At 44.3% G+C, this 21,035-nt stretch overlaps 1 protein-coding gene across 1 annotated transcript in view; it reads right to left on the reverse strand.

Moving 5' to 3' along the window:
- Window positions 1-21,035, reverse strand: part of Ttc9 (tetratricopeptide repeat domain 9) — a 39,416-nt gene that overhangs the window by 16,988 nt on the left and 1,393 nt on the right. The window lies entirely within an intron of this gene.

The following is a 21,035-nucleotide window of genomic DNA, read 5'->3' on the forward strand; positions in this document are numbered from 1 at the left end:
TGTCAAAATCACCATGAGTATATGTGCGTCGCTGCCTTGCTATGTCTGGAAAATGGTTTCCTTATAGTGAGCCGCCACCTCTGCCTTTTACAAAAATCTTTCTGATACCCCTTTCATAATGATCCACGAGTCCTGGGAGGAGAGGGCATACAACCAACAATGTGGATTGTTGGTTGTTGGTGGTGGGTTGTTGGTTATTTGGTTGTTAGTTGCTGTTGGTCACAGTTTGTTTCTTTGGGATGAGAGGTGATAGACGTCCCATTTAGGGCTGAGTATTCCTCAGGATTTCATTCCCTGCACCTTGAGCAGCTGTGGTCTCAGGCTCCTCACTGTCTATGACATAAAGATACTCCTCTGATGACAGTTGGGAGTTGCAGCAGTCTGAGGGTACAATGATAAATTATCAGGAGTGGCCTTAATGCTGTGTCCATTTAGCAGATAATAGTAGCAGATTCTCCCATGGGGCCTATGACATGTTTAGCCACTGGTTCTTGACCCAGATAAAGTGCCAGGAATGGGTTTCATCTTGTGGAGTAGGCTTTTAGTCAGCTCAGAAAATGGCTGGTTCCTCCCAGGGCATCCTTGCCATCATGGAACCTGTGAGTGTATCTTGCCAGGCTGGTCATTGGGTCTAGCTTTCAGGTTTACATCTGGGTGAGACTGATGGTTACTCTTCTGGTAGTGTGCACAACACCTTCCAGAACTATAAGAACCAGCCAGTACGTTTGAATTTTGCAGGTGAGTACCAGCTTGATTTCTCCATGTTCTATGATTCAAATCACCACTGTATTTAGTAACAAGGTCTTAATGTCAAATTCTGGAGAATGGTAACCAAGAGCCATGACAAGAGTCTTTAGTGACAATTTTGGAGTTTGGGTTTCTTTGAAAAACATAGAAATTTTATAAAATATGTTTTCACTTTAATCCCAGGTATGGGATATGGGACTGCTTCAGACAGCCCACAGCAGCTGAATATGGTTTACCTGGTGCTCTAGCAGGAGTGTAATTCTGCCAGTGGCAGATAATTTCTGAGATTGTGTGATACTGGGAATTCTGAGGACTTTTCTGAGGGTATATAGATTCTAGGGCCCTGGGAAGCACATGTGGATTGTTGGTTGTTGGTGGTGGGTTGTTGGTTATTTGGTTGTTAGTTGCTGTTGGTCACGGTTTGTTAAGTAATCATGTGCAAAGAAGAAAGAAGAAGAAATTAGATATTCTGCTGGCTAAGATCAAAGTTGCCTCAAGAAACTCAATACCCTAATCAGCAGGAAGTAGTCTAATGATAACATCACCTCCTTTTCCCCCTCCTATCTAGTATTAGGGAGCTGAAAGGGTGGAAAAAGAGTGGAGAAAGGGGGAAGAAAAAAGAGCCCTCAATGCAGCCAAAGACTGGCTAAAATAGCCTATAATATTTCACAGGGTACATTGTACCCCACTGGCCAACAACTTCAAAAGAGGTAACTCCATTCCTGGAGCTGGGATTTTTATCTGGTGGCCTGTGGTATCTAGTAGGGAGTGTTGCCTCAATATAGGGTAGCTCTACTTAAACATTTTATATATGTGTATGTATGTATCTTAGAAAGCATCTCCAGGGGTAGGTTTCCAAATGACTTTCTTAAGGTCTTTGGTGTTCTTTATTCCTCCACACCCCTTCCCTTACTATACCCTCCCACCCCCTACTCCAACTTCATCTTTTCTGTTCTGTTAATTCCTCTTTAACCCTTTACAGCATGATGGTCTATTTCCTTTCTTTTGAATACCCTCTCCACATCTCTGTACTCATTTCCTGAGCTCTATAGGTATTTCAACACACACAGACACAGACATAGACACACACACACAGACACACACACACATACACCTGAAGATTCAAAGTTAGCATTCACAATGAGAGAAAACATGCAACCTTTGACTTTCTGGGTCTGGGTTACCTCACTCAGAATGATTGTTTCCAGTTCCATCCATTTACCTGTGGATGTCATAATTTTGTTTTTCTTAATAGCTGAATAATTTTCCATTGTGTAAGCATACCGTATCTTCATTATCCGTTTACCAGTGGATAGACATTCTGTTTCCATATCCTGGCTGTTGTAAATAGAGCAGTGATCGTAGATGAATGTGTCTAAGTAGGATACAGAGTCCTTTAGGTATATAGGTATCTAGTATTAGGGAGCTGAAAGGGTGGAAAAAGAGTGGAGAAAGGGGGAAGAAAAAAGAGCCCTCAATGCAGCCAAAGTCTGGCTACAACAGCCTATAATATTTCAGGAGTATATTGTGGGGAGCCGACAGAAGGAGCCTATCATCCTTGCAGCCATCTTGAGCCATATACCCTGACCAGAGACTTGATTGAATTAGCCTACAACAGCTGAGCACACTCTGATAACATCTTGTTTTAGATACCCAGGATTTTCCCTTGGGTGTGTGAGACTTAAAGGTGTGTGACTTAAGGGTGTGACTTAGAGATCAGATTTAGAGGAGAGACCTAAGGGCATGACTTAAAGGCGTGACTTAGAGGCGTGGCTTAGAAGTGAGACATATAAAAGGCGAGAGGCAGACAGGAGAGTTCAGAACAATTTGGAGAATAGAGAATCAGACATTTCAGAGAGTACAACTTGAAGTAGAAATTAGGCACTTGAGTCTTGGCACTTAGAGGAAGAACTTGGAATTAGACATTAGGCACTTAGCATTTGGAAGAAGGAACTTGGAACTTGGAGGCACTAGGCACTAGGGACTAGGAACTCAAGACTAGGGACTTGGAGAGAAGAAGAGAGACTGAAGAATAAACAGTCTGGTCTCCATTCCTCATCTGTCCTCACTCTCTCTTGCTGAACCCTGACCCGCAGACCTGAGCAGCTTGGGGCAGTGTAGGCTCCAACAATTTAGCCCCCAAGGCTTTTGGCAGTGCGGGTTCCAACACTGACAGACTGGTCTGTGACATTTCTGGCCCCCAAGCGTGGGGGAGCTCAGGCCACAACAGTATATTGTACCCCACTGGCCAACAACTTCAAAAGAGGTAACTCCATTCCTAGAGCTGGGATTTTTATCTGGTAGCCTGTGGTATCTAGTAGGGAGTGTTGCCCCATTATAGGGTAAGCTCTTCTTAGTGGTATAATTAGACCCTGTGGGAGATCTATTTCTAGCTTTTTGTAGAACCTTCAATACTGATTTCCATAGTGGTTGCACCAGTTTGCATGCCCACCAGCAATGAAAGAGTGTCCCCTCTCTATACCCACACCAACATTGTTCTCATTTTTAGTCTTTATTTCCAGATGCAATCTCACTAAATTACCCAGGTTTGCCTTGAACCTGTAACTCTTCTGCCTCAGCCTCCTGAATAACTGAGATTACAAATCTGTGTTTCTTTTTTTTAAAAAAGATTTATTATCCTATGTGTGTACACCATATGTGTGCAGGTACTTTTGCAGGTCAGAAAAGGGCATTGGATCACCTGAACCTAGAATTGCAAGCAACTGTAATCCACCTACATGGGTGCAAGAAACTAAACTTGAGTTCTCTGGAAGAGCAGGTAGTGCTGAACCATGTCTCCAGGCCCCAGATGCGTGTTTCTTAAGAATCATGCCGCTGTTAATCCCAGGACAGTCATTAGTTACTCTAGGACTAGCCAAAGGGCTAGATGACAAAGAGATGTCAGATGGCCAAGGTCTAGAGCTGGGATATTTGCATGTATAGACAAACACATGTTCTCAGACAGACTGACATCGTGACATCCTGACTATTTCTCTTGGTGACTTGAGATGTCTTGCTGGAGTGAGGGAACCTGGACAGGGGGATAGAGAAGGGGCAGGACAAGGTGCTGCATGGTGAGATGGGAAGAATCCAGCTGTGCTTCAGTGGCCAGTGCCCAAGTACCTCTCAGGAATGCAATCAGCACAAGTGTGGGGAATCTGGATGAGTACAAACAGCTAGACCTGCTTTCTATGCACTAACCCGAGTTACTCTTGACAACTGCCTCCAAGGTGTGTTCTAGTATTTTGTCCAAATTTCAGATAAGAAATTGGAGGCATAAGAAAGTTAAGTCGCTTGCCCAAGGCCACAAGTGAAGTGCTGGAATCAGGGTTACAGTTAGGCCATCATCAGTCCAGGATTGGATGCCAGGCCTTCCCTTGGTCATGTTTTATAAACACATCGATCTTCCTCCTGCCCTCTCTCTCCAGCAGCTAGCTGTCAATCTGTTCTCCATGCTTTAAATGTTGTTGTTTCCAAATTGTTATATGGGCTGGGCATGGTGGTGCATGTCATCGCCCTAGTATTCGGGATTTAGTGGTAGGAGGACTGTGGGTTCACAGGAAACACAGTGAGTTCAAAGGCAGCCCAGGCTACATAGAGAAATTCTCTCTTATAAAACAAACTAACTAAACAACAGAAAGAAAGGGGGGCAGAAGAGGGAGTAATATGGTATGAAATGGTTTAGAATTATTTTTAGCCAACATAATTCCCTTGAGATCCAAGCTGTCACATGTATCAACAGTTCGCTTTATCTCATTTGTGAATAGTATTGTACAGTGTGAGTATGCCACTGTTAATCCTTTATCTAGTGAGATATCTGAGCTATCTATTTACTCTCTATTAAAATTAAGGTAGCCAGGCAGTGGTGGCGCACGCCTTTAATCCCAGCACTTGGGAGGCAGAAGCAGGCGGATTTCTGAGTTCGAGGCCAGCCTGGTCTACAGAGTGAGTTCCAGGACAGCCAGGGCTACACAGAGAAACCCTGTCTCAAAAAACAAAAAAAAAGCAACAACAAAAAAATTAAGGTACAGAATAGTTTTGCTATCATAAGGCTTATGAATCATGAGTTATTATGGGTAAAGCTGATGAGAATAGTTATTTCTACCTTTATTTCTCATTAACAAACACCCAGAAATCCAATACCTAGGCCATTAGGGAGAACATCCCTTCAGTCTCCTGCTACTGAGTGCAAAGTGAGTTTTAGTTTTTAATAGATGGCTTTTTAATGATCGGACACCCTTTCTCCTTCATTTCTATTAATGGCTTACTGAGAAAGTATGACTTTTAAAAAGTCTACCAATTATGACATACCCTTGCCTATTGATAAGGCTTGTGTAATATGTGTTGGAGGAATCTCTTTCCAATGAAATTATGACTAGAGATGTGGTCATCAAGTGGATCCTTTTAATTATCAACAATGTACTTCACATAGTCACATCCTACGTCAGAAGATGTCCATGACTTCAGGTGTTTACTATAGATGTCTCCTTTGCTCTTCCAGACAAACATCTCTAAGGCATTTTAAATTCCTCACCTAGTACCTGTCATGATGCTCTCACTTAGTGTAACCTAGCTGTATCAATGGCTCTGCTTCCAGAGCTGGGGCTCTGGCAGCCAAGTGACTTTTAAAAAAAAAAAAAATTGTTGCCAATGAAAAGAACTCAATGTTTTTTATTTGTTCCATGAACATTTCGTGCATGTATACAATGTGTCTTGATCACACCCACCCCTCAGTCCTATATCTCCTTCCCAACCCACCAAGTGCTGCCTGTGTGCTCATGGGTGTAGAGGCATCAACTGGGGCATGGACAACCTCGCAGTGGCCACACTCCTAAAGAAAGGTGACTTTCTCTCTCAGCAGCCATCAACTGCCTCTGGCGCCCCTAAGTGACTTTCTAAGCCCTGCTCTCAATTACTAGGGAGACGGTTGGGATAACTTACTCCTGAGTCACACCTACAGGAGTGGGACCTGGTGTTGCTATTCTCCAAAGGCTTCTGGGAAATGATCGTGAGCAGGAGGATGGCCAGACGGAAGCCAGTACCCTCCAATTAGCTGTGTCTTTGTTCTCAGAAATAGGTTCCCTTCCTGACAACCAGACAGAGGAGTCTCCCACTCACCTGCCGCCCCCACAATCAGGATGCCCTTGGCATCCTGATTTATCTCAACGGTAAATCGTTATTCCATCACTACAAATGTTGGACCTCCTCCTTTTACTGACGACCACAGGTTCCCACTAGAGTCGATACACATCCTGTCAAGCGTTTCTTTTGTTTTCCTCGTTTCTGGGATGCTCTCTTTGGAATGTACCCCTTTTGCCATTACCAACCTGCCATTTCCTATCTCTGAAGCCTCCAGCCGGATATCCCAGTGCTGGGGTGCTTCGTGATAGCTCTCACTGTCCCTGTGGATCCCCGACAGATGCCCTTGGTAAAGCTACTCAATATGGACCCGCTCTTTGTGGCTTGTGCCGAGGATTCATGGGAAAGCACTCAAAAGATACTGCTTTTCTACAAGGTTTTATTCATATCCACTCTGCTGGCAAGCAATCCCCTCACATTGCAGATCTGCATGTATATGTAGATCCAACCGTCAGTCAAACATATTTGGGGGGGAAAAAAAGAGAAAAAGCTGCATCTGTATTGAGCAGACTTTTTCTTGTCATCCCCTAAGGCAGTATTTATGACAGCTGTCCGAATAGCAAATGCAGATTTCCGGTCATGTGAGTAATCTAGAGATGGTGTAAAGGACACAGGAGGATGTATGCAGGTTACAGGCAAATATGTCACCACATTGTATAAGGGACTTGAAGATCTGTAGATTTTTGCCATCTGCTAGGGCTCTGAATCGAACCCCCCCCCCCACCAATGAAGATTTGGGGGATGATGGGGTAGCCATCCATTAAAGAGCAGGTAAAGGGACAAGATGAAAAGGCAGTTTCGCATCCTCTAAGCTGAAGGCATATATTAACAGTTATTTATGGGATATCGGGACCCACTGAAGAGAGCTGTAACACCAAGTCCAGAGGTCAGTTCAGCCTTTGGTGCATGTCTTATGCCACTTCCAAGATGGAAGGCCCTACCAGGCTGTGATGGCAGCTCTCTTTCAAGTTATTACAGCCATGGTCCCCAAAACTCACTCTTGATATTGATGTGATACAGAAGGCAGTAAAGGGATAAAGGATGGCCGGATTGCATATAACTGAGTCTTTATTAATACCCACTCTTCTGTCTGGAAGCAGGGTCTCCAGGGATGTCAGTTTGGCTGTTGCTATGTGATGACAGGTACAATCACCAAAGTACTCAGGATAAACCCACATGCTACTATCTTTCCCTCATCAGCTCTGTCTGAGAACATATCTCAGTCTGGCCCTAAGCCAGGGATGGGGAGAAATCAGAAGTCTCATCCTGTTCTCTTTGGATATTGTGGAGGTTTGGATGAGAATGTCCCCCATAGGCTCATATCACCTGAGGTTAGAAGACCCACCCACCTTCCTGCGGCAGCCTACAGAAAGGAAAGAAGTTTTTGTTCTCTGCCTACTGCCTTCAGAGCAGGATGTAAAGTTCTCAGCTCCAGCGCCAGCACCATGCCTGTGTGTATGCAGCCATGATTCCCACCATGATAATAAAAGACTAATCCTCTAAAACTGTACGACAACCCAGATTAAATATTGTCCTTTCTAAGAGTTTCCTTGGTCTTGGTGTCTCCTCACAGCTATAGAACAGTAACTAAGACAGACAAAACAGTAGCAACAACAACAAACCAAACCTTTCTGTTCTGGAAACCATCCTGCCATCCTTTGTAACCCCAGTGGCATCTCTTCTGCACCTACTGACTCTCCCACTACCTTTCCACCATGTTATCAGACACTTGGGGTGGGTTAACAGGCACAACTGTGACAGGAAGAGTCACGCACATCCTCGCTGGCAGCACGGTATCAGAGAAGATTGTCAACCAAACAAAACACTGACCAGTAGCTAAATAAATAGCGGCTACTGCAACTGGAATACTGTACAGAATAATAAAATTTAATGGCTAAACTATTCTCAATGGAAAATATTGGTGGAAAAATGGAGAGTGCAAACATTTGCACACTGAATGACTTAAAAAAAATAGTCCCCCTCCCCCACCCCCAAGCAAGAAACTATCCACCCCACGCCCTGTGAAAGATTACCTTCAACATCTGCCTCAGATGGGTGTGGGGAAGCTTGGAAGTGGGTATTGGATACATTTCAAGTGGACAAAATCCAGACAAATCGCTCTGCATACGTAATGACAGGAGTCGGGAGGCTAAGACATGGACATGAGGGAAAAGAGTGATAACCATGGAAGAAGACAGAAGGAACCTGCCAAAAAGTAAGGGTCTAGTGATTAATTCCTGATAGTGCAATGGTTGGTAAGCTTTAATAAGACTTTCTCCTTGTGTATCCTGTCACCTCTGGTTAAAAATCTGAATTAACAGACTATTGTAGTGGTACGAATGGTGGTGGCAGAGAGAACTGGGTTGCCATCGGTGACACTGAGGGGGGCTGAGCAGCACCCTGTGGGGCTGCAAGAGTCAAAGCATACCAACTTCATTCCTTCACAAACTGGAGAAAGGCAAATTATGAAGTGACGTGGCTGATGGCTATTTTTATTCCTTTGCTTGTTTATTGATTGTCATAACTTCTTTTACTTTCAACAACTTTGATTGCTACAGTGTTTTGTTTTATAACTAAAAACCATTAAGACAAACCACAAAGAAAAAAACCAAACTCTGGTCTATATTCTGTTAAAGAGAGAAGAGTAGACACATAGACAGTGCTCTCTGGGTCTTGGGCTTCTCTGGAGTAGAGAGGACTGGGGACATTCTGCTCTTGGAATACCTGAGAGAAATCCACAGGGATTTCCACACCACCATCCTCTCACTCCTGGGATATCCAGCCAAGCCAGAGCTGTTTCCATCCTCAGCCTAGGAGGAGCTCTGGGCTCTAGGCACCTGCATGACACCATAGAAGATGGGCAGCATCTGTCTTGTGGCTTCTCCCATGGCACCTGCCCCATCCCACCCTATCAACCCATTCGCTTTCTTGCCGAGCTCTATGGGACCTACAGGAACCTGAACGATCACAGCATGCATCTCTTCTTCTCATTTGTGACAGGTCTGATTTGTGAGAATACCCACTCCCTGGCCTGTAATTCTTTCCCTGCTTCGTCAGTTCAAGGAAAGAACCTGGGGAACCCCAGGGCAGAGGATAGAACATGGAGGACAGACACACTCAGACACCTCTAACTAAGCCTCATTCACTTACACAGTGTCAGCCTGGAGCCCATGGCTGTCAAGAATCCAGCAGTTTCTTTCCCTTTTTATTTATTTATTTTTGGCTATATGTGATGTGATGTGATGTGATGATGTGATGTGTGTGTGTGTGTGTGTTTTACATACATGGGTTAAAGGCCAGAGGTTGACTTTGTGGTCTCCTGTCTCTGTCCACCATATACATTAAGGCAAGGCCTCTTCCTTGACCCAAGAGTTCATGATTCAGCTAGTTTAAATAGGAGTCTTGCTCTGGGAATATTCTTGTCTTCACCTCTCAAGTTCTGGGCTTACAGGTATACCACCATTCCTGCCCAGAATGTATGTGGGTGCTGGGGATTTGAACTCTGGGGATTCAAGCTTGTGTAGAAGTATTTTGTCCATTGAACCATTTTTGTTTTCTGGTGCCTATCAAGCTGTTTCTGTTTCCTGAATGGATCCCTTAATCCTGAGAGGTTGGGACAGGGCACAGGTTCTTAACCCTTGGGTCTAGGAAAAGAGGACCTGATATAATTCAGTTGACTCTCTAGAGAACATCTGGTCAACTTTTCCTTCACTCAGCCTCCCCACATCTACACCTAAGGTGTTGGATACATCTTGTTCACCTATCCTAGCCTGTGGCTGCCTATGACCTATGACCCTTCCTTTGCCCTTAGCACTCACCCGTATTTTTCCCGTGCTCATAGAGCCTCCTTTGCCACATCCTCCTCATCTCCACCCATATGCCCCTCTCTGCTGTCATTAATATAACCACCTCTGCACACAACTGTCATTTAAATCACCTTCTATATGTCAAGCACTGTGCTGGGTATGTGTGCTTGTACCGTTTAATCATATGGCATTCCCATGCGGTACACATCTTTATGTGTTATTGAACAAAGTAGCTCACGGGGTTGGGATCTGTCTGGAGTTAATTCAAGTTCAAATCCTTACACTAAGCAAAGATCTTCCTCCATTATGCCACCCTGTGCATTTCCGGGGTTTGTTGCTGGGCAACGAGGCTTTCCTCTGTGTCTCATCTCTTCCTTCCTCCTCTGTGAGCACATATGGGCACACAGTTATCCCTATAGAGGTATCAGAGAAGAGTCCACTCAAGTTTCTAACACTTCTGTGTTCTCTACAATCTGGAGGTGACAGATCCCTTAAAGAAAAGTGCTCAGTTTTGACTTGGCATGACCAAAACTTTCAGACTCCCCAAGGCTATTATTCAGCCTTATGCCAAGGGTGGCTTCTCTGTAAGATGCTAGAATTTGGTGGACATCTATTCCCTGAAACTCTTACCCTTGCCAGCCTGTGCAGTTAGAGTCAAAAATCAGTATTTTTGACTAATCACAGCAGATAACAGTACCAGTATGCACTCTTTTGGGTCACCAGTGGATGCCAGGATCCACAGAGAAGTTTACATTGGCTTCAACCCCTATCCAACCCACCATCCTCTCAGAATTCCCATATCCATCCCTAACATCCTGACAGACAATGAAGTCCCTTGGCCTCTCCTCTGAGTTGCAAGGGTTGCCTGGCCATCTCAGACAAGCCCTTTGAGTGAGTAGCTGTCAGCATGGATGAGTAAGCCAGAATAAAGGAGAGCTTGTCTCCCGTTTGCCTCTCCAGCTCTGGCCATTCCCAGAAATAGAGGGTAAGCTAGGAAAATGACTAAAAGCCCTTAAAATCCTAGCAGTTTGGTGCTCCTGAAAGGGGACTTGGAGAGAAATTACCTGCTGTTTATATGTCTAGAGAAACGGAGCTTCTAACTGAAGTTGACTAGTTTTCAGCAGAGCCTGGTCTCAAAGGCTGGCCCCCACATGACATTCTGAGAACAGAGCGGTTCAAGTTTGGGTGGTGAAGAGCCATGGCAGGTGTCCAGTAAAGATCACACGAATGAGCAGGCTTCCTTCTGGTGCTCCTGTTGCTCTGTTGAAGCCAGCAGTGGGCAAGATTTCCCAGACAAGAATCCTAGATGGTCACCCCACCCCTTCCCAAATGATAGAGTAACATTCAGGACCGACTTACGTCACAAGCCCTGACCCTACTCTTCCCTGTCTTAGCCCACCAGACCCAAACTGATGCTCACGTATGGCACGTCCCTACTCTGTGGGCACCGTGCTACCTGTGTTGAGCTTTGTGTGTAGACCGCATCCTACCAGGGACATAAAGAGAAAATATGGGCTCTGGGATAACTTGTTTGACATCTTTGATGTTACTGTCTGACAATGACAAGACATAGCTGGTTCTCAGAGTAATATGGAAAAATGTGTTTCTATGTTGGGTTACTTTGGGGTAAATGTAAGAAAAACAAAACAAAATCTCATAGTTCTCTACCTAGAAAGCTAATGCCCTCCTTTTCCTTTTTAAAAAAGTTATGAAGCATGAAGTTAGAAAAGCCAATAAGAGAGATTTTATATAAAAAGCTGAGTTCCTTGTCTGTCTGTCCTCTGTCTGAAATCCCTTAACCTTTTTTCAAAGGTGACCATTCACTGCTTTGCTACGATTTCACATAATCTCAAACTTAACACGGTCATTGTCTCTTGAATACTTTAATAGAGGAAGTCATATTAAATGCTGGTGTGCATTGTGCTGTTTTGCATAATAGATTTTTGGAGACTGGTCATGTAAGAACGTACAGAAGCATGTCGTTCTGTGAAATGGCCTACGGGTTCAGAAGAGAAGGATATGGAAATTTATCTTTAAGAGACTGGAAGGGGGCTTTAGAGATACCAGAATCCAACCCTTGTTTTTTATAAACTAGAAATCCATAACTCAAAAGGTAAGGTTCCTTGGTTCAAGGTGCACTGCAAATAGGAGACGGAATCGACAGACCAGGCCTCTGCATCATACCAGGCTTCTGCTTGTACTCCTAAAGATGGGATTGTATAAAGAGAGCAAGCAACATTTCTGCCCTCGGAGAAGACACCCTGCACCCTCCCCAGCAGGTGCTTTCTTCTGCGTCTGACGTGAACACCTACTCTTAGCACGCCCACTTAAACTCCTCAAAACTTGTGGCTGGAGCCACATCCCCAGAACAGGCAGGAAGCCAAGAGGAGGGTGCAGGGTGAGCTTTGGAGCCTCTATGTTCATTAAACAGTTTCACATACAGACTTAGTCTTCTCTGACTGCACAAACCCAGGTCACCTTTCCACTGACATGGGAGGGTTTTAGGCTCTATGGTTTCAATGGGAAATGTGGGGACAAGCTCAGTTGTTTGAACATTTTGTCTTTTCTTGGTTGTCTCTGTTTGAGGAGGTTGGAAGGAGCCTGGCAGACACAGGGCTTATGAGTATAACCCTACAGCCTGCCTGAACATTCTTCCTGACAGCGGGTCCTCTAACCAGTCACTGCAGGCTCCCACTGCCTCAGCCACAAAGCACTCCTGTAGCTGTGCCTTCCCAGCTGTGATGGACTGTGAACCCTGCTCAATCCTTGCTTTCTTAATTTGTTTCTGCCATGTACTCTGTCACAGCATAAAAAGTCACTAACGCACTAGCTCTGCCTGGCCACAGAAGCCAGGACTCTCCCTGTCATCTCTCAGGACCAACCTGAAATGGGATCCCATGAGGCACAAGCATAGTGCTTTAAGTTCCAGGAGAAATGACTAAAGGAGGGACATAGGAGCTTGCCCTAGAAATGTCAATGCTTATCCTTCTAACGCCAATGCCATGTCGTCTGTGTCGTCGCAAAAGAAGACGACAGATGGACTGGTGGAAATTCCAAGAAGACCCATTTTAGTACTGAAGCCATGTGTCATGAAACGGCTAAAATGGCAGGCTTTAGGATTACAGATAAGTTCCAATTTACTATGTACCGCTATGTGGCCAAGGGAAAATGATGGAACCATTCCAAGTTTGAGTTTTCTGTCTTATCAAGCTGTACAGATCAAAGTGGAATACACATGTGAGTTTGTTGAAAGGGGAAGCTTCACTTCATATTGACTGCTGCAGACCCCTAAGCCCAGGATCTACCACATAACTGGTACCCAATAAACATTAAGTGAACAGCTGGGTAATTTGGTTCCTTAATGCACAAGACAGACATATAAGGCATAAGCATTTCAGTCTTCTCAAACACACTTGCGGACCACGTACTATGTGCCAGGCATTGGGCCCACGTGACTCTCTTTGCCTTTACTACTGGTTACTGTTATTAGCATGGTGGTTGTTGTGCTGCTGGCGGTTGCTACGAGGCTCATTTAAGATGACTTTCTCTATCACTGGAAATGACTGACTAAGTCAAATGGAACATTCGTGATGCTGACCAGAAAATTCATATACCAACCTGCCATCATATTCTTACCTTACACAATTCTTGAGCCCGCTAGTTAATACTAATTTATACTTGTGCTTTCCAATGGAAGCATTATAGATGTGAGACATCTGTTCCCCAAGTAGCCTCTGTAAATTCTGCCTGTCATTTGGGAGCGTAAATAAACCTAATATATTTTTAAAGTCCGTTTGGCAGAAATATGAATGGATGGATGGAGAGATTATCTGGACATATCCTAACTAAGCTTCTCAGGCTTAAGTCAATTCTCTTCAACACTTAACGCTTATTATTATTATTTTTAAATGAGAACTATTGGTTTGGGTCCTATTGAACATGGTTCTTCTTCAACGACATTATGGAAATATATATGAACAAAATATATAAGAGGTAATGAACCCTACATTGCTATGAGCAATTTTAAGTCCATATGGACTGATGAGATCAGAAAAACTCAATTCTTTTACGACATTTTTTAAAGATTTATTTTTATTATTGTTTAATTATGTGTCTCTGTGTGGGTATGTGCACACAGTATAGGAGCCCACAGAGGTCAGAGATGTCAGATCCATCCCTGCAGAGCTGAAGTTATAAGCAGTTGTGAGCCGCCCAAAGTGGGTACTAGGAACCAAACTCAGATCTTCTTTAAGAATAGGACATGCTCACATGTTCTTCCTTCTTCATGAGCTTCATGTAGTCTGTTAGTTGAATCTTGGCTATTTCAAGCTTTTGGGCTAATAGCCGCTTATCAGTGAGTAAATACCATGTGTGTTCTTTTGTGATGGGGTTACCTCACTCAGGATGATATTTTCTAGTTCCATCCATTTACCTAAGAATTTCTTAAATTCATTATTTTTAATAGCTGAGTAATACTCCATTGTGTAAATGTTCCACATTTTTTTGTGTCCATTCCTCTGTTGAAGGACATCTGGACATCCTACTTAGAAGGAGTAACAAAATACACAAGGGAGTAAATATGGAGACAAAGTGTGGGACAGAAACTGAAGGAGGGGCCATATGGATACCATTCCACCTGGGTATCTATCCCTTGTGCAGTCACCAAAGGTAGATGCTGATATGGATGTCAGGAAGTGCATGCTGACAGGAGCCTGATATGGCTGTCTCCTTAGAGGTCTGCCAGAGTCTGAGATAGCCAGAGGCAGATGCTCACAGCTAACCATTGATCTGATCATGGAGTTCCCAATGGAGAAGTTAGAGAGAAGACTGAAGGAGCTGAAAGGGTTTGTAGCCCCATGAGGAGAGCAACAATACCAACCAACCAGAGCTCCCCAGGGTCTAAACCACCAGCCTGGGAGCACATAGGGAGGGACCCATGACTCCAGCTCTATATGTAGAAGAGGATGGCCTTGTCGGGCATAGGTAGGAGAGGAGATCTTTGGTCACATGAGGGCTGAACACTGAGTGTGGGGGGGAACTCAAGGGTGGGGAGGTGGGAGTGGGGGGTAGGTGGGGGCACATCCTCATAGAAGCATGAGGGGGGATGGGATAAGGGGTTCCTGGGTGGTGGGGGGAATGGGGTAAGGGGATAAAATCTGAAACGTAAATATAATATCCAATAAAAAATGAAAAAAATAGGACATGCTCTTGACAGCTGAGCCAGCCCTTCACCCCCATCTATGGTCTTTTAATGTCTGATGTCCTTGTCTGGGCTAGGGTACATGTGACTGTGTTGTGATGGAGACTAAGCCACAGTTATGATCTGAGAAGAAATATAAAACTGTTTCAAAGGGACATCAGTCTCCAAAGGGAATCAGGGAAGTGTTGGGTTGCCTGGTTGAGACATCCAGTTTCCATCCTCACTGTTTGGAAGTGCCTAGTGAGAATGAGTCCAGGGCAGAGAGGCTGTCCTACGTGGAGCTGGTGCCTAACCATAACACTCCTGGAGCAACTTTAGGCTCTTGGGCAGTCTGGTGTTTCTTCCTGTCTGTGCGGCAGCCAGATCTTTACATCTTCCACAGATATTCTTGAACATTTCCGTTGCAGGGAACCTGATTTTTAGATGCCTTCCAGAGTTTCTAACCAGAGGCTACCTGATGTACACCCCTTGGAGGCAGAGTAAGCCTCCACTTTAGAGACTCTGTTGAAAGCCCAAGGCCAGACTGCTCTTCCCAGCGTCTTACCTCACCTTTCCTTGGGAGATGGTTTTAGACGCTACATTTAGAAGAACTTCATGATGTATCATTTCATACACTACCTATGCCACAGCCCCAGGTCCCTTCCCTCCCTCTCCTTTCACCATTTCTCACCATGAATCTCATCTTCTGGCCACCAGGCAATTGCTTGTCCCTAGTCTTTGAACTCCTCTTCATCTTTCCATTTTTCTATTTGTGATTCCTGCACCTCTATGCTAGGCTGTCTGGTTCCACCATACTTTTTGTTGAATGTCCTCTCTTTTTAGACTTCATCTCAGAGTCTGTACCCACATACCCAGTTTTGTATACTTAGATGTATCCATTCAGTCCTCTCCCCAAGACTCATTTAGGGTTGACTTCAAAGACAAACCACTTATAAAGCTGCTCGGGCCCTTGCTCGGAAGCATTCAGTGCTTGTTTTTATATTCTTCTGAAGCCTGATGTGTGTAAGATAAGTGCAGCACTGTTCTTTGAAGCCCCATTCACGTTTGAATTCACAATATCCCGCAAGCACAGATTTATGTCGGATCCATGACAAAGAGTTCAATGAGAGTAGGTAAAGGTGTCATGTCTATAATGAAGTGGACACATTAGTGGACCCAAGAGGCCACACTCTTAAACCAGAAACTTATTCAAATTTGGGGGTGGGAGGGCCTAAGTAACACAAATATCCCACAGAACCCAATCATATCCCTTATTTCTGTTGGTTCTCTGGCATAAGCCAATCACATGCTAGAACTGGCACAAAGGAAAGAATAGGGTGACCCATGGCTTCTCCCTCTCTCCTCACTTATCAGGAAGCCCTGCAGAAAGTGTGCGTATGGCATCTGCACATAAAATATGCATATAAAGAAGTTAAATAAAAACAGTTCGTTTGTGTAGTCTGTTCCAGTAGGCATGCATTATGTATGTATGTAGGAACTACAAAATATGAATTGTGTAATTGTTGATTCCACATGCAAGTTAAATAGTCATATTCTCATTTAAAACTGGCATTGCACAAAACACAGATAAATAGTAAAGTTCATTCCAATATAAAATTTTGACTTTCTTTACTTGTAGTGACATTGAATAGCATTTTGTTGTTGTTGTTGTTTTGGTTTTTCGAGACAGGGTTTCTCTGTGTAGCTCTGGCTGTCCTGGAACTCACTCTGTAGACCAGGCTGGCCTCAAACTCAGAAGTCCGCCTGCCTCTGCCTCCCAAGTGCTGGTATTAAAGGCATGCGCCACCACTGCCCGGCTTGAATAGCAAATTTAAAAAAAAAAAAAAATCCACCATGTCAATATAAAGCAACCATAAAAAAAAAAAAAGTTTTATCTTTTGCTTTATTCTGGTTGGGTTATTTTTGAGACAGTCCAGCTTGAGTTCACTATGTAGACCATATGGGGTAGCCCTGGACTCACTGGGGTAGACCAGGCTGCCTGGTCTTAAACTCACTATGTAGACCAGGATGGCTAGCCTTAAATTCATGGCTCTCTTGCTTCAACGTTCTAAGTACTGGGTTGAGTTATATCCCAGGTAAGAGTTTTATGTCTCGGGATTTTTAGAGATATGATTTCCCTGTGTCTTGAACAAGGTTCATAATTCCATGCTGTGCTATGTTCTTGTCTTAGGTTCCTTGGACTTAGTATGGCTGTGATAGAGAACCACAACCAAGTGCCACTTGGGGTTGGCAGCCAAAAGCAACCAAAAAGAGGGTTTATTTGGGCCAACTCATCCCAGCCACAGTCCACCGTGAAGGGAAGTCAGGGCAGGAGCTCAAACAGGAACCTGGAGGCAGGAGCTGAGTCGAAGGCCATGAAAGGAGCGTTGCTTACTGGCTTGCTCTGTGTGATTTGTTCAGCCTGCTTTCTTATATACCCAGGACCAGTATAGGCTAGGCCTTCCCACATCAATCATATAAAGAAAACACCCCATAGGTTTGTCTATAGGCCAATCTGGTGGGGGGAGGGGACATTTGCTTAACTGAAGCTCCCTCTTTCCAAATGGTCCTGGCTTGTGTCAACCTGACAAAAACCTACAACGGCTCTGGAGATTATGACCAGTCCTGACCTATGAGTTCAAGACATGTCTATTAAGACCAATGAAGCTAGTTTCAGAGGACACTATTCCAGGACTTCTCTTGGTCTGAACTTTTATATTGGGGGCTTCAGCTGAGATCAATCTGATACTGTCTATCCTTTAGTAAGACAAAAGAAATCTCCCAAACATAGCTCTAAATAGGTAGAAAATGCCAATAGAACAAAATGGTGTTTGATGCAGGTCATGGGGAGCATCAGAGCACCCATTCCTCACCTTTGGATCCAATGGCACCTATCCCCACTGCTGCCATTTAAATGTAAAAATAGCAACGAAGCAGTGTGTGGTGCACTTTGTAGCCACACCCTTAACTCAGCCCCCAGAGCCCTAAGAGGAAATGTTCTACCCTTCAAAGGTACCAAGGCCCCAGGAGAATCTTGTGTCTTGTTCAGGGTCAACAAGACCCACTCATCAGTTAAGTGCATGCTTGCTCTGTGACCAGTAAGGTTCAGATTCCTCAGTCTTCCTGGGCAAGTTAGACTGTCTTGACTATTAAAATTCTGAAAGAAGAAAATACTATTCCCTTGAATCTCCCAGAAAACAAGTCATGCAAAATCCCATCTTTTAGTCTTTCACAGCTAGCCAGAGACCTCCTGAAAAAATGAAATCTGATCAGAAGAGACATTAGCCTGGCACCATTTGCAGACTGTCTGCACACCCTTCTTGGGCTTTCAGGACCATTCAGATGGGTGTTAGACTAACACCTCCTACTGCTTCCTAGAAGGCCTCTGGCTATTATTTGGAGGTGTGTTATAGACAGAGCAGGGGGGCTCACGAGCTTATGTTTTCTCCAGAAGCATCACCTCAGCTTCATGTTTGGAGAATAGCGGCCCTTAGCAAGACAGCCAAATTCTCTAGGTATTTCTGGGCTATTCTAAGTTCTTTCCCAATGCTAAGCCTCTGTCTCTACCTATGGCTCTATGTGGAAAGACAACTCTGTAAGAACCATATCACTAGGCTGCCCAGGTGTCAACAAAACCCCAATGGAAATCAGCTGCTTTTCTGTCAGGATGAATCTGCTCTTGCCTACCTCTTTCCTGTTAACCAGCACTCAGGGGAGAGGCCATCTCATGGGCCAGGTTGGATTGTGCTAGCCCTGACTAGAACAGCATAAGCCCTTCTTCTTTCCTTTCTATCCAAACATATATATGAAACATATGAAAATGCATACTTATATATTTTTAAAGGTTTTTGAGACAGGGTTTCTTTATGGCTGTCCTAGAACTCACTCTGTAGACCAGGCTGGCCCCAAACTTACAGACATCTGCCTACCTCTGCCTCTCAAGTGCTGGGATTAAAGACATGTACTGCCATGCCTGGCACACTTAATTTTTTTTTAATTTTGCATTTAAAATAATCTTCATGAAATATTTAATGACGTATAAATGCTTTGACACAATGTAAGTGGGGTTAAAAGCAGGATATGTGACTACATATATAGGAGGACAAGGACCCTTGCTTTGTAAACACACACACACACCACCCTCACCACCACCACCACCACCACCACCAACAACAACAACAACAACAACAACATATCAAGCACACATTCAACACAAATTACTTTTTTGGTTTTTTGAGACAGGGTTTCTCTATGTGGCCGTAGCTATCCTAGAATTTACTCTACAGACCAGGCTGGCTTTGGACTCAGAGATCTTCCTGCCTCTGGGTCCCTAGTGCTGGGATTAAAAGTATGCACACAACCAGGCTAAGCACGGATCTCTTTAGGTGGAGGAGTTAGAGGTCATTCTGTGTGTCTCTAAATGTTTTGCTGTTTTCTAGAAGAAAACAGCTATATAGGTATCTACTACTTTGATAATCCCAGGAGAAAGGATGATTTGGTACTAGGTGGGACTTCTGGGAGACTGGTAACGGATTTCACTTATCAACCCAAAGGACAGCAATGTCAAGCTTGTCACCAAAGTGATTTCTGTGTGGAACCTTCCTGTCACATGTCGAATATTCCACACAGGATGTGGACTTTAACTTTGTCAGAACTGCAGCTGGTCATCTCTCATGTTGCTATGTGAGACCTAAAGGCATCAGGGGATCCTCTCAGAGTCTTGAATCAGGGTACTGTATGTTTTTCCTTCCTGATTACCAGGGCTAAGGGCTCCCCAAAGAATTTCAAAATGTGGGGTTTGAGAGCCCATCTGAATCTGGGTAGGTCCAGATGATGCTGATTTTCTGCATCAAGCTGTGACGGGTAGGGCATTGCCTTTGGAGACGGATGGCTCTGGAGTCTTGGGATACTCCTCTGTGAGGTAAATGGCCATATTTCTTTCAGATTGCTTATACTTTTTTTTTTTTAAATAAAAAGATTAGTATAAGCTGGACATGGTAATGCATGCCCTTAATCTCAGTGCTCTGAGAGAATATCTGAGTTTGAGTCTAGCTTGGTTTACATAGTTCCAGGCCAGTCAGGACTACATAGTGAAAAAAAAAAAAAAAAAAAGCAAAAGTGCATGTAATGTAAGGTACCTAACAGAATATCTGCCACATCATTAATGCTCATAAGTGATGAGCCCCAGAGCAGGCAGCAGGAGGGAAAGTCCTCTGGGTTTATTTCCATTCTGTCACCAGTGAAGTTTTCCCAAGTGTTTGTGTGGCGGGGGCAGAAGTGGAGATTGACCACACCTCTGTCCTTCTCTGACTGGGCAGGCCTGTCCAAGGACATATTTTGGATTTCACCATGAAAATGTAGCCACTTGTGGGGCAGGCAGTGCTAGCTACTTACGGGCTGGTAGCCAGAACCGTGGGGTAAATGTAGTCCTAGAACACCCACGGATAATACTGGAGGCAGGCTCCATTACCACTCCAAAATCACTGCATTAGCCATCCAGAGTGCCTTTCCTCCGCCCACAGAGGCTCTGCCCTTTAACTGTTCATCAGGGCAGTGGCCAAATACTTACAGGAACCCAGAGGAATCAAGTATCCTTCTATGAATTCACATATTCCATCCTTCTGTGCCATTATTTTCTCTGGTGGCATTATTTGCATTATTTGCAATTTCACTATCTCTGTAACTGCCCTTGGTATTAATTCTTTCTGTTTGTAAGCTGCTTTACAATGTATACAGTGTCTTCCCAGGCTGGGTTTCACCCTAGTAAAGATGACCCCTGGTGGGGGCATGGTAGCACAGGGGTAGAGCAGTTGCCTAAAGATGACCTCAAACATGGCAGAATGTGAAGGCAGAGGGAGGCTAGTGCCCAGTGCCCAAAGGGAGTACAGCAGGTCTACATTTCTGAATGGACCATAGGTTGTAGTCTTTCAACCTCCAGATATATCCATCACCACCACCCCCGCCCCGTTACCTGCCCCCTAACAGGCCATACTTAGTTCAAGCAACTTCCAAGGTTAGAAATGAAGAAATGCCTTCTATTCTGACAGAGAAGCTTGACTGTGCCCAAAACCCTACACACTGGGTGGGTGAAGAGGAGAGGGTGGTTTAGTCACTGTTTGCCACATTTCACAGGAAGTCCTTCAAAAGCCTCAGAGTTTTCCTTT

This window comes from Arvicanthis niloticus, chromosome 23 (assembly GCF_011762505.2).
Source record: "Arvicanthis niloticus isolate mArvNil1 chromosome 23, mArvNil1.pat.X, whole genome shotgun sequence".
Lineage (NCBI taxonomy): Eukaryota > Metazoa > Chordata > Mammalia > Rodentia > Muridae > Arvicanthis > Arvicanthis niloticus.